This window comes from Conger conger, chromosome 16 (genome assembly GCF_963514075.1).
Source record: "Conger conger chromosome 16, fConCon1.1, whole genome shotgun sequence".
In the NCBI taxonomy this organism is placed as follows: Eukaryota; Metazoa; Chordata; class Actinopteri; order Anguilliformes; family Congridae; genus Conger; species Conger conger.
The window spans coordinates 4,310,356-4,331,964 of NC_083775.1; the positions used below are offsets into that span (position 1 = coordinate 4,310,356).

The 21,609-nt window shown below is 47.0% G+C and overlaps 1 protein-coding gene across 1 annotated transcript in view; it reads left to right on the forward strand.

Moving 5' to 3' along the window:
• Window positions 1-21,609, forward strand: part of LOC133115008 (protein shisa-6) — a 100,874-nt gene that overhangs the window by 56,001 nt on the left and 23,264 nt on the right. The gene's annotated exons all lie outside the window — the stretch shown is intronic.

Below are 21,609 nucleotides of genomic sequence, written 5' to 3' on the forward strand. Positions count from 1 at the left end.
ACACATTTGCTGTCTTGCTAGAGAGTGCTTTCATCCCCGCATTTTCCCAGCAGCTCATTACATTGTAAAAAAATAAAATAAAAGCCACAGGTAGGCGGTCGGTTTCTTGTTAACTGCATCAGTTGTTACGGTTCTGCTTTTCGGGCCAAAACATTATTTTTTTTCCCTTTCACATATAGTACTGTGCAAAAGTCTTAGGCACCTGTATAACATTCTGTACAGATACGATTCTCCAAAAATTCTTTCAGTGAAAGGTAAATAAACAGACTGTACATTTTACACTACATTTTAGTAATTTGGCAGAATAGCTAAAAACTGAATCAAATCAATATTGTTTGTGACCACCCTTTGGTGTTAAAACTGCATCACTTCTCTGAGATATAGAACTGCAGGACAGCGTTGGCTAAGACAATCAGCAGGGAGGTTGTCCCAAGCATGTTGGAGAACTTGCCACAGTTCTTCTGCAGACTTTGGTTGGCACCTTGCTTCTGATCTCAGACAGCCTTAAGTGTTTATGTAAAAAGTAGTCAATTGTTTATAGTAATATGTTACTTTTTAAAAATTAAATACAAATACTTCTCTGAAAAAATTTTATCTTTTGGAAAATGAATATTTGGAAATCTCAAATGTGTTCTTTTATACTAAAACACACAAAAAATAAACATATAGATAGGGCGGCCTGTAATGTAGTGGTTAAGGTAAATGACTGGGACACGCATGGTCAGTGGTTCCTAGTCCCGGTGAAGCCACAATAAGATCCGCACAGCCGTTGGGCCTTTGAGCAAGGCCCTTAACCCTGCATTGCTCCAGGGGAGGATTGTCTCCTGCTTAATCTAATCAACTGTACATTGCTCTGGATAAGGGCACCTGCCAAATGCCAATAATGTAAAAAAAATGATAATGTAATAAAAGTCTTGGGTGCCTAAGACTTCTGCACAGTACTGAATGTTTTAAAATACAGAGACGCACGGACACAGCTGGCAGGGCCACTGAACGACGGGGCGGCCGCCGTCGTCCGTAATCAATTAAAACGGCACGAGCCTTAAAGCCACGTCCATCTGCATAATAACGGTCCTCGTTACCGAGTGCAGCGCTGGGAGCCGACGGCTGGAAACCCAGCGCCACTTTAACTGTAATCTCGCCACGGAGGAGACGGGGGGGCATTAACCGGAATAAATTACAAAGGGCAAACTGAAGGCAAAACAACGGAATAATTGGCCTTTCGCGCAAACGGACCGTTCCTGATGGAAACTGACGCAGGAATTAAGCAGTTCCCGGCGGATGTTCCGCAAAACAAGCTCAAGTCAATCGTGAACCGCAGTCCATCAGTATTTATATTATTCGTACAATTTTTATGTTACTTGCACTCGTTTAAAAGACCTCATTTCACATGGACATTTTTAAACATCGACCCCCCCCCCCCACACCACCAACATATTCCCGCTGTTTATTACAGCAAAAGCAGTCATGAGAAAAACCACCCCCCTGTGATTGGCCTTCGCCAATACTTCCTTCCTGTGCAAATGCACTTTACAATGTCACCTTTGACCTTTGTCTTAAACCACACCCAAAACCATCTATGAGGAAAACAGGGGCAAACAAAGTTGCTCTACAAAACTCTGCTCCTGCCCTTCAAAAAAAACAAAACATTTTTAAAAGGTTTAGAAAACAAGTCGTCTCAATCCTGGATGCCGATTGGCCGAGAGAGTGTTCCACAGCGACAGAAAATCTAATGGAGTTACAGTTATTCAAACAGCCCGTTATTTTAAACAGTATCACTTCACACAAAGTTACATACAAATAACATTACAACAGAAATTATTGATTGATGACACACACGTATTTCTGTGTGTTGTAACCGCTTTTTAAAAACAGTTCACCCCACAGCTCCGCCTCACACCTTATCGCTATTAAACCAAAATGAAGGACACTCACTCCAAATGTGCCACGAATAATCTACCCACTTCTGTCCAAAAACACAAGATCCAGGAAGTTAAACGAAAAGATTCCACATCACGGACAGACTCTTCCCAATCTTTCAGGAGATCAGATAGTATCTCAACACAGTATTTGAAAAAGAATGATACTAATTTGAACCCAGCTCTGCTTCAAACCCATCGACAAAAGACAATTTTCCCCCGAATGGGAACCGTTCTCTATTTAAAAAATAAATACAAATAAAAATCCTTTTTAAGAGGCCTGCTGTCCATGCAGCTGTTACTACAGGCCTGCTGCTGTGTGCTTAGCATTAAGCACAGGGGTGCTCCGCCGGGGACACACAGCCAGAGCCGGCATCGCGTGGGAAGACCACAAGGATTCAGTTCCAGCGCCTGGGCGAGCTCGCAAATGAACAGGCACTCAAACCCCACAGCGAGGGGCGTTCCACGCCTTCAGACGGTTTCATCTTTCCTCGAAATAAGGCGACCCCAGTTTACCGCTAAATTACATTTTATTTAGCAGACGCTTTTATCCAAAGGGGTGTTCAAATAGGGCATATCAAGGTCAGTCGAACAAACTACACAACAGGTTGGACGAGATACAATTCACAAAGTATCAGTTGCACAGCCGTGAACATTAAGTCCAGCACACATGGCAAATAGGCCATGTCAGTAAGGAATGAGTAACTACAGTACCAAGATAAATACAAATGCAATTACGATGTAAATTCAAATACAACAGCAACAGTCCGAGATTAGACTACAAAGTACAAGGGGCTTAAAAATCCAGACCAGTGACCACGGTACTCCTACAGAGGAGTCAAGGTGGAACCTTGGACTGACCCTGCGGTCAAGTGGTGTGGGATAACGGTCCGTACGGGTTTCCCACTGGAGAGACACACCTGAACACCTGAACACCTGATTATGTCGGATGATCAAGTCGGGGAAATCGGGATTGTAGATGCAGCACGAGTTGGCCCGAGTTGCAGTGTAGTGGTTAAGGTACCGGACTAGGACCGGCGGTCGGTGGTTTGATCCCCAGCGTAGCCACAGGAAGTTCTCGCTCTCGCTCCGACCGGGCGGCCCAAACGGCGACTATTCCACGCGGTGCGGCGACACGTCATGCACCCCCCGCCCCCCCTCCCCCGTCCCGATCGGGCGCAGGCTGAGACGATACCGCGGGCGCTTCTTAAATCACCCGTGGCAACCCGGCGGTCGATAGAGAGCGCCGATCGGCGGCCCGGCGATACCACACAGAGGCACCGGCGGTTACCGAGGCGCGGCGGGGCCTCCGTGTTTTCAGCACAACCCCAATTCCCTCCTCTCCAGAGAAAACACACGCTCCGGGCCGTCAATATAACCAGCGCCTGGGCATCTGCGGGAGGTCGGGGGAGAGAAGGAGGGGGGTTCTCTGCTGTTCTCCCGTCTCTGGTGAGATGCTGGGACTGGAGACGGTGACCCCCGTAATTTCAAATGAAAGAGGATCACAGTCTCGCTTCAGCCACGCGTTTAAACAGGACGGGCGCACGGATCAAAAGAACTCAGGATCTATGGCGTCCGGTGCGGTTTTTGTTGTCGTTCAGGATGATCGTAAACGGCACATCAAGGCAAGCGTGTCTGAGCATTTGAGTCGTTCCCTCGTTTTAACGGAGCAACATTGAGTCATTGTTTTTTTACAACTGCAGTTTATTCATCTTTTCGATCCCCCCCCACAAACTGGTTACTTTTTATGTAACGTAAAGCGCCTACAATAATTGAGGAGGAAGAGAGGGCAAAAAAAACAAAAAACTACAAAGTGTACAACACTCAACCAGCTGTGACTCACCCACTATCCAAAACAAAAATATCCTGAACCCCAAAATAGCAGGCTCTGCCCAGACCCACACACAACTGAAGCACAATTGAAACTTTTTTTAAAAATGTAAATATAGTTGAATATGGGTATCCCTAAAATGGGGACGCAAAGGGGAGGAGGGTGTCGGGGAATGAGCACTGTACAAATATTTAACTCTTTAGGCACGAATAATTATTAATCTATAGATTTTGGTATGCATACTTGAAGACCATGAGTCACTTTTTAAAGTGAAAGAAAGTTCTCATCTCATCTCATTACATTACATTACATTACATTAATGGCATTTGGCAGACACTCTTATCCAGAGCGACGTACAGTTGATGAGACTAAGCAGGAGACAATCCTCCCCTGGAGCAATGCAGGGTTAAGGGCCTTGCTCAAGGGCCCAACGGCTGTGCGGATCTTATTGTGGCTACACCAAGGATCGAATCGGCGACCTTGCGGGTCCCAGTCATGCACCTTAACCACTACGCCACAGGCCGCCTCATCTCAAAAATGTATTAATTGCTCAGTTAATTCACTGGGAGGAAAGGAAGCCAGGGCTGTATTTGGATTGGAGGGCCAGATTGGGTGACTGAGTAGTGAGTGGATCATCCGGACCCCCGCTCTGTGTTCAGAACCGGCACAGTGCCAGCCGTGACTGCCTCGGTGCAGTTCTGCACAGAAAGGTCCGGAACGTGTACGTCTTCCAGAACGTCTCCGGGCCGAGGCGCCGGCGCTGTCCCGCGTCTCACCTTCCCCCAGAACGACCCCGTCCTTCACCCAGCGTCTCACCTTCCCCCAGGACGACCCCGTCCTCCACCCCGGTCTCACCTTCCCCCAGGACGACCCCGTCCTCCACCCCGGTCTCACCTTTCCCCAGGACGACCCCGTCCTCCACCCTGGTCTCACCTTCCCCCAGGACGACCCCGTCCTCCACCCCGGTCTCACCTTCCCCCAGGACGACCCCGTCCTCCACCCCGGTCTCACCTTCCCCCAGGACGACTCCGTCCTCCACCCCGGTCTCATCTTCCCCCAGGACGACCCCGTCCTCCACCCCGGTCTCACCTCTCCCCAGGGCGACCCCGTCCTCCACCCCGGTCTCACCTTCCCCCAGGACGACTCCGTCCGTCGCGCAAACATCCGTACCCCGCCAAAACCCCCGCAGCAATCCATCTACATAGCAGAAGCCACGAAATATAAAAGCCTCTTAAAGTAAATTACACAGATATCAAAACGATAGGAGACCCCGCCATTTTTTTTAATACATCACAGAGATAAAAATAGATTTTTTTTTTTATCCGTTTGGTCTCCTATATATCCGGTATATAGGACGGCAAACAGTGGAAAAGTCGAAATTCTATTAAACGGGCGGTGGAACAAATCAACAGCGAACGGCTGGTAAAAGTGGAAAATGTGTTTTCGCACCTCTGGAGTGCTCTCCGGGACGCGGCGGTGTTGTAAACAAGGCCAGGGAGGGTGCGGGAGCGCGGCTCCTCTCCTGCGCCGCTAGCGGTGTAGCGTAGCGTAGCGCTCTCCCGGGGGCGGTCGGAACCGCGGAGCGTTCCGGAAACACGCCGGATCGCAGAGAGCGGAGGGGGGGGGAGAGAGAGGGCGACAGCTGTTTGTCACACTCCAGCGGGCGCGGCGTGGGATCTGGGCTTCGCCAGCCCGCCGCGTTAAAACCGAAAAGCAGCCTTCTTCTCTGAAGCTCGTCTCCTGGTCGTGCTCTCTAGCGCCACTGTGGCTGGCTCCAGTATTGCTCATTCAGACCCGTTTTCAACGTAAAGTCAATGGTGCAATTCTGTTCAAAACATGGAGTCAATCTTTTTTTTTTCTTTTTTTTTTCCCCAAAAGAAAATGTAGTCACAATCACCCATGTGCCAATTTTCTTTAAGTTATTGTGTTATGAGGACAATACAGCAGTACTTTGTGGATGAATCAGGGACAGATTACGTCTCTCTCTCTCTCACACGCTTAGAGGAGGAGCCACATCAGCTTCCCTACTGCGCAGTCTCTGGCTCTGAATTGTACAAAATGGCGGTGCAGGTAATCTTGACTTCCTGGATTCAAAACATTTTCTCAAGCCCGTGGGGGATAGTCAGTGGGTGACGTAGCGGGCACTTGGCCCGTAGTTTTCTACAGTCTACGTTAAAACCTGCCATTTATTCTCCCCGCAGTTGCCGTAGCCGAAACCTCGTCAGGGGCCTGTATGATTTTAAAAAACGATTACGTGGGGGGAAAAAAATATTAGTGAGCACTCAAAACTGAATCAGCTCTGATAATGAGCCATTAATTATCGGCTAACGGCTAATGATGCTGAAGGACCCAATTAGGCAGCCGTTTCGGTAATGGCCACAGACATTTGGAAAGAGTGAGTTAATATTTAAAAAGAGGGAAAATGTTAAGGCTCTAAAATGAGCGAGTAAACGACGGAATATTAACTACTTCCTGAAAAGAGTCACATGATTAATTACTGGGTTTACCAGAAGACCTGCTCTTTGCATAAACCCCCCAAACAGAATTCCCCATCCATCAATAGAGTTATGGCTAATTAGTGTGATTATAAGGGCATTAGCATGATGCAGGCATGTTGCTGTTAAAAGACGATTCGAAGAGGGTACGGGCGGGGAAAACGTTGTGCTGTGCGTGCCCCTCAGTGCAAAAAACACAAAAATAAACCTCAGCGAGAACATCTGCAAGATAAATGAATTGCCAGTCTTACAGTTCCAAAGGGGAAGAGACTTTGAAATCAAAACTGGCATATGACGGATAATCTTGACAGCCAAAGGCTTTGAAGCCATCTGTCAATTCTTACCATGAAAGGAAATTTTAAATCACATTTCAATCATATTTATTCATGCTTATCACAGAATTCTAGTAGAATAATTATATTTTTCAGTTAAAACGAAAAGCGGTCATTATGAACAACGATAAAGTTACGACGCGTGTTGTCCATTGTTCTCGCATTGGGTGAATATTAGCAACATCAGCCATCCATTATATTACATTAGCATTGGGCAGACACTCTTATCCAGAGCGACGTACAGTTGATTAGACTAAGCGGGAGACAATCCTCCCCTGGAGCAATGCAGGGTTTAGGGCCTTGCGGATCTTATTGTGGCTACACCGGGGATCGAACCACCGACCTTGCGTGTCCCAGTCATAGACCTTAATCTTAACCACTACACTAGAGGCCATCCCTATTGACCATTAACAGCCTCGGAATTGGACCATTTTAATGCACGTGTCCATGTGAATGTTATTGTGATCAAGCATACAAAACTTAATTAAAATTAAGTTCAGATACTTTCAAATTTGGCAATAAAATGCTGAAAATACATAATATATCTTTTTTTTTCTTTTCTTTTTTTTTTTTTTTTAAGAGACCATCTGATGTTAGTACTTCCTGTTATGGATCTATTATCCTCTGTAGTTCGTCTGTGCTTTAGAAATATGAATGTTGCGAGGTTGTGAGAATGAATAGGTGTGCATGGTTAATGGTCAGCAGGGGCAGCTGATGTGGCTACGTTCCTACAATGTGAATACAGCTGGGTTAGCTCCACAAAATCACTTTTGTTATTCATTACAGTTATTTAGCCCATACTTTTATCCAAAGCGATTCACAGTTGATTAGACTAAGCGGGGGACAATTCCCCATGGAGTAATGTGGGGTTCAGGGCTTTGCTCAAGGGCCCAACCGCTCCGCAGGTCTTATCGTGGCCACAACGGGGCTTGAACCACCAACCTTCTGGGTCCGTCATGTACCTTAGCCACAAGGCTACAGGCTGCTGCTTAATGAAAAGCCAAATAACCCTTTAAGGGTTTAAACCTACAGATCTCATCTGGTCTTGAACCACCAACCTTCTGGGTCCCAGTCATATACCTTAGCCACTAGGCTACAGGCTGCTGCTTATTGAAAAGCAAAATAACCCTTTAAGGGGTTTATACCTACATTCCATTAGCTCACCCTACTTGAGCTGGGAGTGTGTTTGGAGGCCATGCCGGTCGTGTGTCGTGTCGGGGGGTCCTGTTGACCGGGGGACCCCGCCCTGAACAGTGCCCAATCACACACGGTGCCCCCTCCTCCGCCCAGACAATCTCGCCCAGAACAGAAAGCAATCTGGGAAAGCACGAAAGCGCTAAATTAAACCCAGAAAAGCAGCCGTGCATCTGATAATAGAGGACCTTGGCGATTTCAGAGAAGAAGAGAGAGGAGACAATGGGAGGGGGGGGGGGGGGGGGCGGGGGGGGCTTGTGGCCTCCCATCTACTTTACCATCCCAATCAAGAATCGCTGCAGAACGTGTTACTTTCCCCACATGAAGAGAACATAAACGCAGCACTAAACGTGCTGTTACAGATTTACATACCCGTTCCCTCAGCGAACGCCCTTCCTCCAAGGTGACTCGTAAAGCACTTATTTCTCACATTACCCGGCACTACAGCCGCACATTTACCCAGACTCCCGGCTCCAGCCCCTCTCCCCAAGGCCGAAATAACCGTGGCACAGCCGGGATTCAAACCAGCAGCCCTCCAGTTCCAACTCCAGTGATTCAGCATCGCCACGCAGTGCGAGGTCGTCGAGTGGTTTGGCTTATTCACAGTTTGTCTCGTTTATGTTTTTGCTACGTTTATTGCTTGTTTTTTTTTTTTATTCAGTGATTTGGGCTGACCTGTAAAATGATTGACGGCACTATCAGCAGATAATTTCGTAATAATGATTACTGTGACCTTTCAGGTGGTCATTCTGTCATGTCTGCCGTAAAGGCTGTGGGCTGTATGCTACTGCACCCTTGACAGACATTACACCATATCACACAGCAAACACCGTTACAAAACCAGAGAATCTGGCTGCTTCTAGAACACAGTTGCCGTGTAACCCAGACAAACTGTTCACCAACATGTCAATTAAATTGTCAAGTCACCCGGTGATCTGGTGACATCAGTTGGCTCACTCTCACGGAGAGATGTCTTTTGAGCGATGTTTCTGTGACTGCCTGAATCTCTCCCAGAGGCTACGAACAGAGGAGAATAGAGATGGAAATGATATGAGAGGATGCTTGGCTTTCTGTTTTCCCTCTTAATGTTTGCCTACACAGTGTGCGTGTCAAAATGTCATTCTGTGTGCATGCCATGTATTGATTCGGGAGATCATGTTTTTCGGAGTTTATGAGAGAACATTTTACAGGAACAGCTGATGATTAACGCTGGAGTTTCACCATCCAGATGGCAGTTCGCCTTTCTTATCTTTTTCTTATCGCATATTTTCAACATTTTCAAACGTTCAAAATGTGTCACATTTATGGGAGAATGATGCTGATCTGACTTACAAAAAAAAAAAAAAAAGTTTTCACTGGAGCACAGAGTTAAAATCTAGAAAAAGTGCAACTGTAAAACATTGGTTAAATTGAACGATTACATCACCTGCACGTGATGAATGAAAAAGTATTCGCAGTTGAAATAAGCGAGACGGTATGAACCTTGGCTTATAGTTTAGCACGAAGGACAGGTCAGACGATTCCAGGGCATCAGAATCGATGCATCAGTGTCAGCGAACGAACGTGAAAAAGTTCTCAGTTCAGGTCATTCGAAAAGGAGGTAATTAAACGCTTATTAAGCAAATGAGGAAATAACTAATCTTAATAGACCAATAATGGGATTAGCAATTACCCAGGGCTAAGTACAGAATAAGTGTGGAAGCTGAAACCCTTAAAAATGAAAGACTTCGGTCCCTGGTGTTAAGATTTTAAAGTACAGCCCACGGCCCATCAGAAGCTCACCACAGCTGGCCGCTGAGAAGTGATTTCACACACAGAGAGAGAATCAGCCTGCTCACACCCAACACAGCCCTCTACACACACAGAATCAGCCTGCTCACACCCAACACAGCCCTCCTGAGCTGGCCGCTGAGAAGTGATTTCACACACAGAGAGAGAATCAGCCTGCTCACACCCAACACAACCCTCTACACACACAGAATCAGCCTGCTCACACCCAACACAGCCCTCCTGAGCTGGCCACTGAGAAGTGATTTCACACACAGAGAGAGAATCAGCCTGCTCACACCCAACACAACCCTCTACACACACAGAATCAGCCTGCTCACACCCAACACAGCCCTCCTGAGCTGGCCGCTGAGAAGTGATTTCACACACAGAAAACACCAGTTCACTCCTGAGGTCGCTCCAAACCAACGTGTAGTTCTTTTCTCCATCACACGGGCAACTTCAAACCTCGTACCGCCTCCTGCCAAAATGTCCACGGCTAAGTTTAATTCACGCAAAAGGTAATAATAAATCCGTTACAGATGCCCGTTGAATGAATTGTCGTCTGAAAGAAGTACAAGATATGGCACAAAAAAATGAAAATCATGGCTTTTTTTTCCTTTTTTTTTTAAATAGAAAGACTACTTGGTATATAAAAACCCATTTGAATGTCATTTTTCTGAAACGCACCTGAACATCTTTAACTGGGCAGAGCTTATGTAATCTGCCAGTGTGATTCAATGAGCCCCACCCCCCCCCCCAAACATTTAACATCGACAAACATGACATTACCCGCTACAAACGTAAACAACGAATGTTGAAATGTGTTCTTCACTGTTCGTGCTCCACTCCAGCCTACCCTAAAGTTGTAGATGTCTCGGTGTTGTATTTGGCTTCCCATCTACCTTGTGTACTGGACTTGTGTTCATGGCGTTACAACCGATAGTATATGAATCGTACCTGATCTGACGTGTTCGGTTGTTTGTCGCAACGACCTTGATATGCACCGTTTCGTGCGTCGCTTCGGATAAAAGTGTCAAAGTGCTAAAATGTTTATGTCGTGTAAAATACACAAAGACTGCCCTGCCGCTTGGAGATGGAGGTCAGGCTGAAACGCATTACAGACAACGCGCCCGTGTCATTCGGTGAGACCGTCTCCTCGTGTTCCTCTGGAGACGGAATGAATGGATTTCGTGGTGCGTTGCAGTCACACACACCCCCCCCACCCTCCCCCTCAGTACTGTGGAGGGTAAGTGGCAAGGCCCCTCTGCCGGTTTTATGGGATTTCAGCCCTGGGGGTGAATCAGGTTTCAGCCTCTCACAATAACCCTGCCTTCGGTGCCGGTGGCCTTGCCGGAGAATCCCGCCGCACTCTGGCTGGTTACCACAGCAACGTGCTCTCACTCACTCCAAATTAAGATTCCACTTTCTTATCGAACGCTTCCTCTCTCGTGAGCTCTTGTGCCCTCCCTCCCTCCCTCCCTCCCTCCCTCTCCCATGGGTTCTGTACTTGGGGGGGGGGGGGGGGAACACGATTCACAGATTTAACATCTGTGTGCCCCTCCGAGCTGACAGGGAGCTCAGACAGTCTGTTCCATCGGTACAGCTTTGGTGACGTTTCCCCCGCCTTGGGTCACGGCGGCAGAGGAGGGCCTCGCTGTGGCAGAAGCAGCCCGCCGGGCGACTCACCGAGGGAAGACGGGACGATCTGAGCTCTCCAGCACCACGAGAGCCTCCCGCCAATCATCCATCGCCACAACGGTTCATTTTAAATCTATTAACTTAGTTTTTAATGGTGTCAACAAAAAGGAGGCACACGATTCTTTACGATCACGTTAGTTCTTGAGCTGATGCTTTTATCCAAAGCGACTTACACTTGATTAGACCAAGCAGGGGAGCAATGTGGGGTTAACAGCTGCGCAGACCTTATCGTGGCTACACCGGGGCTTGAACCACCAACCTTCTGGGTTCCAGTCATGTACCTTAGCCAAGAGGCTATATGCTCACGAGCTAGACTCAGCTCCTGAGGAAGCGCCAACAGAATCAGGCGCAGTGTTCCCGTTTAACCTTACATGATCACCATTAACTGAAAAACATTAACTGCATCGCACTGTAATCTCCTTATTTATGTCCTCGCCCTGCCAGAATCTAATCCAGGCCGTAAACTTAATACCCGCAGATAATGCTCATCACCACGTTTACCATTTAAAATGGAGACCGAGCACAACGTCACGGCCACGCGGCCGTAACCGGCCATCGATTAGCCACGGAGCGCCGGTTCCCACATCAGAATGAGGCCTGTGCCTTCGGTCAGATTACTTTCCATCTGTCGAGAATTTACAGCAGTTACCCAATTCACCGCTGCTCCCCCCCCCCCCCCCCCCCCGAAGAACCCCCAATCAATCCATCATGGATTGTTTGCCAGGAGAAAAACAACCGGCTCGATTTCTCAGCAGGGAAAGTGCGTGTTGACATGAGCAGGGTGGGCCAGAGCTGTTCAGAGAGAAAGCAGGGTCTAAACCAGGTGGGCCAGAGCTGTTCATAGAGAAAGCAGGGTCTAAACCAGGTGGGCCAGAGCTGTTCATAGAGAAAGCAGGGTCTAAACCAGGTGGGCCAGAGCTGTTCAGAGAGAAAGCAGGGTCTAAACCAGGTGGGCCAGAGCTGTTCATAGAGAAAGCAGGGTCTAAACCAGGTGGGCCAGAGCTGTTCATAAAGAAAGCAGGGTCTAAACGTTGTGGGCCAGGCTGTTCATAGAGAAAGCAGGGTCTAAACCAGGTGGGCCAGGCTGTTCATAGAGAAAGCAGGGTCTAAACGTTGTGGTCTTTAAATGTTTCTGAGCTTTCCATATCATATCTTTCCATTTGGGTTCCATACTGATCCAAGTAAAAAAATTGCTATTTTGGTAGAATGTCGTATGTATTTGCATAATTGTCAGATGACGTTGCTCAATGTTAACACAGAGAGCTGCCCACAGGAGGGGGGGGGGGGGATTGGGCTCTGGGGGCAGGGTTAGTCCCTGCTCTTTGCAAACGTTTTCTGAGCGTTTCAGACGCTAAAACCAGGAGGAGAGTGCTGATGCGTGTGGGCTCGTAAAAGAATGGGAGAAATCAGACACTGGCCACCCCGTAAGGTCCGACCGATTACCCCCGAGGCTGAAAAGGCTAATGGAATGAGTCACGGCTGCATCTCAGGTGGTTAATCAGAACAGTACCGAGGTCACCGCGTCCCCGTTACATCAGCGAGAAGCCGGAACTCTCCGAGTACACGGTTCAGCCTGTCCCCACTTACCGCGCTGCCAGGCTAAAACAAAATGGCGTTTCACTTCCCTGTCACGGGCAGACGGTTACAGGGACGGGCACGGGGCGCGGAGAGAGTGACATCTCTGGCGGAAAAACGGAGAGATTGCAAGTGACCGTCCAGACAGAGACGTTTACGTCTGTCCCCCCCCCCCCCCCCCACGGCACTGCAACACGCTGTTTATTTCACCGAGGGAGAGACGGAGAGAGGGAGGAGAGCAGTGAAGGGGGAGGGGAGGAGGTGTGAAGATGGAGGGTTGAAGGGGAGAATGGGTGATGGGTAATAAAAAAAAAAGGATATTCGTAGAAAAGTAAGTTCACAGAGAGATATGATCCTCCATCCCGGCATGTAGTGCAGTGGTTAAGGTAAATGACCGAGACACGCAAGGTTGGGGGTTCGAATCCCACTGTAGCCACAATAAAATCCGCACAGCCGTTGGGCCCTTGAGCAAGGCCCTTAACCCTGCATTGGATTGTCTCCTTAGTCTAATCAACTGTACATCGCTCTGGATACGCGCGTCTGCCACAGTAATGTAATGTAGTCCTTCTGCTGTTCTCCGTGGTCGTATTATGGTCACAGACGAGCGAGCCTGTTCCAGTGAGGGCCACACACGCCCGATCCACAGCACCACAGAGCCCCCGCCACGCTTCAGAGACGAGCTGCCGCGCTCCGGGTCACCAGCCGGTCCTACGGTCTCACCTTCTCCTCTGTCCGTCTCTCCGGCCGCTTAATATCCGTCTGAGATCTGTCCGTGAGAGAAGAAGACGACCTCTGAGGTCACGCGGGGCGTGTCCTTCTCCGCACGACAGCCTCTCTCTCTCGCGCACACGCCCGTCTCACGGAGAGCATTCTCCGCTCGATCTGTTCGACAGCTCAGATACGGGCTTTTCCCGTTTACAAACTAACGTACTCCGTTGTCATGGTCGACCAGGTCGCCCAGCTCACCCGCGCGTTGCGTCTTAATGTACCGAACAAAGGTGTAGTTCTCCCACACGGTCGAGCGCAACGGATTAACATCCCTGACATGCATCACAGGCAGCCTTTCTCTCTTCATTTTTATCAAGCGTGCCGATAGGTCTGAAGTGGACTGTATATAAACAAGCTCGAGTAATCTTTATTTTTTTTGGCAAGTGTCTCCAGCCCGTCTGACACGAAATCATTAACCCCCGAGATGGAGGTATAGATTAAGAGGGGGGGGGGGGAGATAAACGTGGTTAAACTCTTATGTAAAAATCAATAAAACAAGGGCCTGATGGATGAGCGGCGTGCGTTGAGGCGTTGGCGAGGCGACTGTCCGTCCCTCGCCCCGCCCGGTCAGAGACGGCACGCAGGGCCGTCAGCGCGTCCGTTTGATCAACTGAAAATCTCTTTAATCGCGCGTTCAAAAAGCACTTCACAGGACGGGACGCAAGCCAGACTGGCAGGTAATCAGGCGGGTAGTGCGCGGATTCCTCACCTTTGTCACCGGATTTCAGAGAGAAAAAGAGAGAGAGAAAGAGGGGGGGGGAGGAAGGGGAGGGTGCGTGTGTGCGCGTGTGCGTAAGGGAAACACACATCATACACCAGCACTATAGACCATATTTTGAAAATGCATCAAATCAATAATTTTCTGGTCAGGCAATGAGTCATTGAAGGCAACATAACATTCAGGGCAGGCTGTAACCAGTGGTTAAAATGGGCAGTTTCGTTCATTCGATTTTTTTCTTTGCTTAGACACAAAGGTCAGTTTTCCCCCCTGAAACGTGGAGCAGTGTTCCACTGGCACCGTAAGCTTTTACACATACACTCACCCAGCACTTTATTAGGTATTTATTAGACTTATTTAGCCTGTCCACTTGGAGTTATGACGCGTTGTGTGTTCAGAGATACTCTTCTGCATACCACCGTTGTAATGTGTGGTTATTTGTGGCCATTCTCCTCTGATGTCTCTCATTAACACGGTGTTTCTGTCTGCAGAACTGCTCTCACTAGATTGATTTTGTTTTTTTTGCACAATTCGTTGCAAACTCTAGAGACTAGTGTACGTGAAAATCCCAGGAGATCAGCAGTTACTGAGATACTCAAACCACCCTGTCTGCCACCAACAATCATTCCATGGTCAAAGTCACTTAGATCACATTTTCTTCCCCATTCTGATGGTTGAAGTGAACATTAACTGAAGCTCCTGACCCGTATCTACATGATTGTATGCTTTGCACTGCTGCCACGCAATCGGCTGATTAGATAATCGCATGAATAAGTAGGTGTAATAAAGTAAAAATGTTCCTAAAGTGCCGGGTGAGTGTACATACTAAACAGTGGTGGATCCAGGGGGGTATTTAAGCAGCCGTGCTGTCTCTCACCCTCACCCCGCCGAACCAGAAGCTTTTGTACACCGCCACAATGGCGTACGGATCTACCAAGAGAACGGCCGGGTAAAACACACACAAGAGAAAGGAAAGTCACTGTGAAATTAAAAAATGCTTTCGATATTTCGGGGTCTCTCACGGCACTAAGTGTTTTCAACAAAAGGCGCCCAGTTCTGAATTCAGGCATTGAATCCATTCATAGTTTTCCTCTAACAAGCAATTAGCTAGCTCCCGCTAGCTCCAACAAGCAATTTCAGTACAATTTAAATAATTATTTGTGACTAATATTCACCCCTTTTTGTTCATCCACAGTCAATTTTAAGAAAATGCGAATGCGAATGAAATATAATAAATTGTCCCCTTTCAGATGTTTATCGCGAGTGATTTGCATTACAGATATGCAGCATAACGGCATTCAGCCGATTAAGTGTTCAGCTGATCCGTCCTGGCTGATAGCGGTCCTTCGCTAGGCTAGGCAACGGTCATGAACGCAGGCACACAAAATCTGATAACTGTGGCAATATTCCAACGAGATACAGTTTTAAAAAAGACATCAAGGGACCCAATAACATTCGGGGTGTAATTGGACTCTCTCACCTTGCAATATGAACTCAAAATGGCAGATTGCTTTCTGACTCAACCAATTGCCTTTCTTCTTTTTTTTCCCACTTTCAGAAAGAACGAAAGTTTGGTCTCAAGACATTTAAAAAAATAAAAGCCCAACTCCTATTACAATAGATGGTTACCAAATAAAAGAACCATTTAAAAATGTCTTACATGAGGGTGAGCCACATGATTGGTTTTGTTATTAAACCTTTAATTTTCAGTGCATAAAGTCAAGAATGATGGACAATTATTTTACAAGGTCTTGGGCGTCCAGAACGATCCCCTCCACAGGACAAAAGAGAATAAATAAAAAAAAGCTACTTCTGATCAAGCCTGTGTGTGTGTGTGTTTGACAGCTGTGTGTGTGTGTGTGTGTGTGACAGGTGTGTGTGTGTGTGTGTGTGTGTGTGTGTGTGTGTGTGTGTGTGTGTGAGACAGGTGTGCATGTGTGTGTGACAGGTGTGTGTGTGTGTGTGTGTGTGTGACAGATGTGTGCGTGAGACAGGTGTCTGGGTCTCAGACTCCAATAACAGATTCCAAAGGCAACCAAAAGCCTAGAATCCAGATACTAGATACTGAAAGCTGTCTTATACCTGCACAAAGGAAGCAATTGAATACACTGGACTACTCAGAAGCAGCAGAGGCTTTTTTAAAACTTACTTATTTATTTTTTTAAATGGATGACATAAATTAATGAAACACACATAAAAGAAAATGACACACGCCATCATACAATAATGAGTTGAGGATGAGATAAACTGTAAACAATGGGGAGAGGGTTATCCATATGAAAATAAATTCTATTTGATGGCCTGGGTTCAACCATATACAGAATATACAGAAAAAGGGACACACCACAGCCTAAATGGGTGAAAATACCCTCATATTAGATAGTCGGCACTTTAACCTCATATTTAACGCACCACTTCAAATCCAATATGCCGGAGTACAGAAAGCCAAAAAGAACGGAAAAATAGTACCAACTGTCCAAATACTTTTGGACTGGACCGTTTCTACATCAGAAACGTTGCGTAAGGAGCGTTCACACGCGTGTGCGTTGCGTACGGAGCGTTGCGTACGGAGCGTTCACACGCCGCGCGTTGCGTACGGAGCGTTGCGTACGGAGCGTTGCGTAAGGAGCGTTGGGCTCCACAGGTCGGTGGCGATGTAGGCCGCCGGGGCAGGCGGCGTTAACCCACGAAGGTCCTCCTGCACTGTCCCAGTTACGCGGGTATTTTAAGGCCTCCCACATCATTTCCTTGTCCTCTAGCTGTCGACGGTCTCTTTCTCAAGAGCATGCGTCGCCCCGTTAGCACAACCAAACGGTCTCTCAGAACCATGACGGGCTGTCGCGTTTTTACCCAACATTACGGGTCTTATAATTTATTTTATTGTTCAGCTGTACCTGCGTCCAGGTGCGTTTCCATCTGTTCGGTGAGCGATGCAGCAGGAGAAACAGCGAGAGAGTCAGAGACTCCTCTCTGAAACTTGTCAGTTTCACACAAAACCCTTCTTCTTCTTCTTCTTCATGTGAAACGTGAATTAATTGCCACCATTCTTAATGAGCTCCTCAGTGTAGCTTCCTGCATTCTGAGGCCCAACTCAAGCACACAGATGATATACAAAATTAATTAAAAACCCTTTTTTTCTTTTTTTTTTTAAATAAAAAATGACACATGCAAGCCTACAATAATGAGTTGAGGATTAGTTAAAGACAGAACCGATTTTAAATAAAATAAACTGTAAACAGTGGGGAGAGGGTTATGAATATGAAAATAAGTTCTGACAGCCTGGGTTCAGCGCAGAAAGGACAGTGCTCTAAGTGAAGAAACTGGGCCGATATTTGCTGTAGATTTGGGTCGCAATCTTCGCACCTCAGCGTCTTGGCAGCAGGGATATTATGGAGAGGCTAGAATGGAGATAACATGGCCAATAAAACCAAGGGTGACCAAGGGTTTCAGATTACATCTGCTTCTCCGTCCAGGAATATGATTTTTATTATTCCATTTTAAAATGTACTGACATTTTTATTTCACCTGCCACTTCATAACCTGGAGATTTTTCACCGTGTTCTCGCTGCCTGAATCAAGACTAGACACTGAAAGATTTATTTTACCTGCACAAGAGAAGCAGGTTTATACACCAGTCTATTCAGAAGCAGTGGAGAAGCCAACCGTCCAATTACTTTTGTTGCCCCGAAAAATGTCTCTAAAACAATTGAGGTTGATGACCTGGTTCTGATCCTACAGCCTGCCGATTTGAAGACCATTTATTTGGCAGTTACCCGCACAAGATAAATTTCTATCCAGCGTAGAACAATGTCACTCTGTAAAAAGGCTAGATATTCCCATACTAAATCAGCCAGAGTCATTACTCTATATATGAAAAATCCTCTAGACAATGGTATGACCCAGCAATTAATTTGAGGACTGCGGGTCTTTTAGATGTGAATTCAGTAGCATTGCGTTACCACTTCACAGCAGTGGTTTAATAGTGTTCAGGAGGGGTGTGTGTGTGTGTGTGTGTGTGCGCGTGTGCACATGTGTGTTGTGTACGTATATGGGAATAATTGGCCACATATTACATGCTTCTACACTGCTTATTGTTGTAACAGATTGTTGTTTCATGCTTAATCTTCTTCAGAGGGTCCCAGGGGATGGGCAGAGCGCGCTCCTCCTTCAGTTCTGCACACGCTCAGAGCGGGGTGTTGACTGACAGCTCAGAGGCGGTTATTCCCCACGTGTCGGGGGACGCGGGACTGGAGAGCCCAGCGCCGGGGGCTGAGAGCAGGGGCAGCGCTGGGGAACGCGATGGTGCTCGTTACCGTAGCGACTCGGGAGTGGCGGGCGCGGGAGTGAGGAGCGGTGATTCGGGTAAATAAGACGTCAGGCCGTCCGCGAGGGTTTATCCGTTTCGTTTACCTCCGGACGGCAGGCTGTCATCAGCGCGGGGAGATTAATTTTCGCGCCTGGCCGGTTTAATAACTCGTAAAACGGCGGGGACGCGTCGGGCGCACACGCGTGTGCGAGGCGTGTGCGAGGCGTGTTCACATTAACGTCAGCCGAAAGCCCGTTTACACCAAACAAACATCCCAGACTACCATACACTGAAGGGGAGAGAGAGAGAGAGAGAGAGAGAGAGAGAGAGAGAGAGAGAGAGAGAGAGAGAGAGAGAGAGAGAGAGAGAGAGAGAGAGAGAGAGAGAGAGAGAGAGAGAGAGAGAGAGAGAGAGAGAGAGAGAGAGAGAGAGAGAGAGAGTAGGGGTGTCACTCCGAAGCGTTTAAAAGATACAATAGGTTTTGTGTTAAAACATTGTTACAAGACCATTGTCACAATCCCTTCCTATCACTGAAAAAGGCTCACCCTCTGCCTGTGTTTATAGTCCTTAAATTTGGCTTTCAAAATATGCAGTTGACGGGCCGGCACTCTGTACCAAAACATTGTACAGCTGTACAATAATTCAAGCTCATTGGTTGAAAAATTGGTTCTAATTGCCACAGCCAATAGCGTTTCAACGTCAGCGTGTTCACAGAGAAGGGGTGGGATAAACAGTGTTGTGGTTTTAGCGTGTTTGTTGCTGCAAATCCACTCTTGACCGTTAGAAGTCCAAAATTACCTATTGCACCTTTAAACTACTAAATGTTAACAAAAACGCAAAACATTTTGGAAAATTGGAAAATCTTGAAATGATGAACACTTTTTGAAGTGCCAATGTTATTAAAATAATAACCAATGACCACTGGTGTGCTTTTCGCACTGCGATTGTTGAAGGTTTGTTTTTAAAGTAATTGCACTCACCGTTTCAACCTGGCTCTGCCTACCACATGATTGTGTTTCCTGGGGCGTTTGGAGTAGGTGTGTCCCTCATCAGGTGCTGGCAGTGTAGTACTGAATGCCAACAGCTGGCTTTCTGATGAGTGTGTTTGAAAATGAGCGGTTACAAAGTTGTGGGCAGCTGCGATTTTCACTTCAGGCATCTCGATTGAGATTTGACATGCAGGTACCGCCAAAGAGCGAGGCTGACATCAAGGCAGGGGTGGGGCCAGAATGGACCGGACACAAACACTAGAGGCTCGTCAACAAGTCTTTTCTGCCAGGCGATATTTCAAAAAACGTCGCAACGGATTAAAAACGTTTCGTTATAAAGCAGTCACACAAACACGATCTGGAGGGTAATTACCGTGTGAACGTACTCCTGCTGAACCGGTTTCGACGGTTGAGCGAGGTTGTGATGTGCACACTCGATCAGCGCTGAAGTGATAAGATGGGCGTCTGCCTGCTCGCGACACACAAACCACACGGACACTCAGCCTGCCTGGCAGAGAACCACAGAGAGAAACTCACATTTGGGGCACGTTCAATCTGTTCGTTTTTGTTTTTGGAGCATAATATAAGCGATCTAAAATGAAATATTTTATGAGAATGGAGAGATTACGTACAAAAGGAAAAACAATTATTAAGTAAATGACTGAATTTATACAGCGCATTTATCCAAAGCCTTTTTACAAGACATTTACATTTACATTTTTGTCATTTGGCAGACGCTTTTAATCCAAAGCGATTTACAAGTGCATAGGTTCTACCATAAGTCAAAGCATCACATCCAGAACTAGCAAAATACACATGAAATGCTGTTCTAAACATAGTTGTCATCATAAGCAATTTTTCTTTTTTTTTTTGAGAAGAGATGCCTCATCATCACACACCAACGGCGATAGGCTGCCATGCACGGCACCAATCAGCTCGTCAGGAGCAACTGGGGGTTAGGGGTGTCGCTCAGGGACACTTCTAACCGGCAACCATCTGACTGCCAGACAACCGCCCTTACCACCAGACCAACTGTCGCCCCACACTACTGCGGAGTCAACATGAAGCACAGTCACTCAGTGTAATCAGTGGTATTCAGCAGGACACATTCAGACGGAGATATCTCCATCCCCTGTCCGAGTTACAGTCCTCAGATATCTCCCACCGACGTGGTGTTATCAGTGATATTCAGCAGAAGTACACATTCAGATGGAGATATCTCCATTCCCTGTCCGAGTTACAGTACTCAGATATCTCCCACCGACGTGGTGTTATCAGTGATATTCAGCAGAAGTACGCATTCAGACAGAGATCTGTTTCCTGTCTTAGTGACAGAACTCAGAGATATCTCTGGTTCCTGTGAGTGACCGTACTCAGCTGAACCAGCTTTAAACTGCCGTAGTAAGACGGGCGATCTCGCGCAGGGGGGTGATTAACGCGCCGGGGGGTTAAACGCACACCTTTGATTTGTGCCGGGTTATTGACAGCAGGTATATTCAGACGAAAGCCTGAGAACGTCCACAGACACGCCGGGGCAGTAAAACGCACACCACTTCAGAAGCAGCACGGCTGACACAGAACATTCAGTGTGTCGGGAATACGCTGCGTCCCAACATGCGCTCTGAGAAAGCACCTTGATATGGAAAAAACTTACTTTTCTGTTTTGTTTTTTTTATTTTACCCTCCCCAACTTAGTAGTTTTTTTTCTTTCAACATAAGATGCTAAAAGTAGATGCTTTTAAGCATTTCATCGTGAAAGAAAAACACCCTTTTCCATTTCAAGTTGAAAGATATTCAGAAAGAAATTGGCACAGTGCATTTTGCTTTTAGGGAAACTGACCTTGATGAAAACACGACAAAAAGTCAAAACATGAAGAAAGGATTTGATTGGAGTCGAAGACTGGGTAGAGCCCGCTTAAATTATCCATACAGGCACCAGGAAATAGATTTTAGAAAAGCATTTCATATTTTTTTCATATCACTTTAGCCTACTTTAGCTGACTGATTTAATATT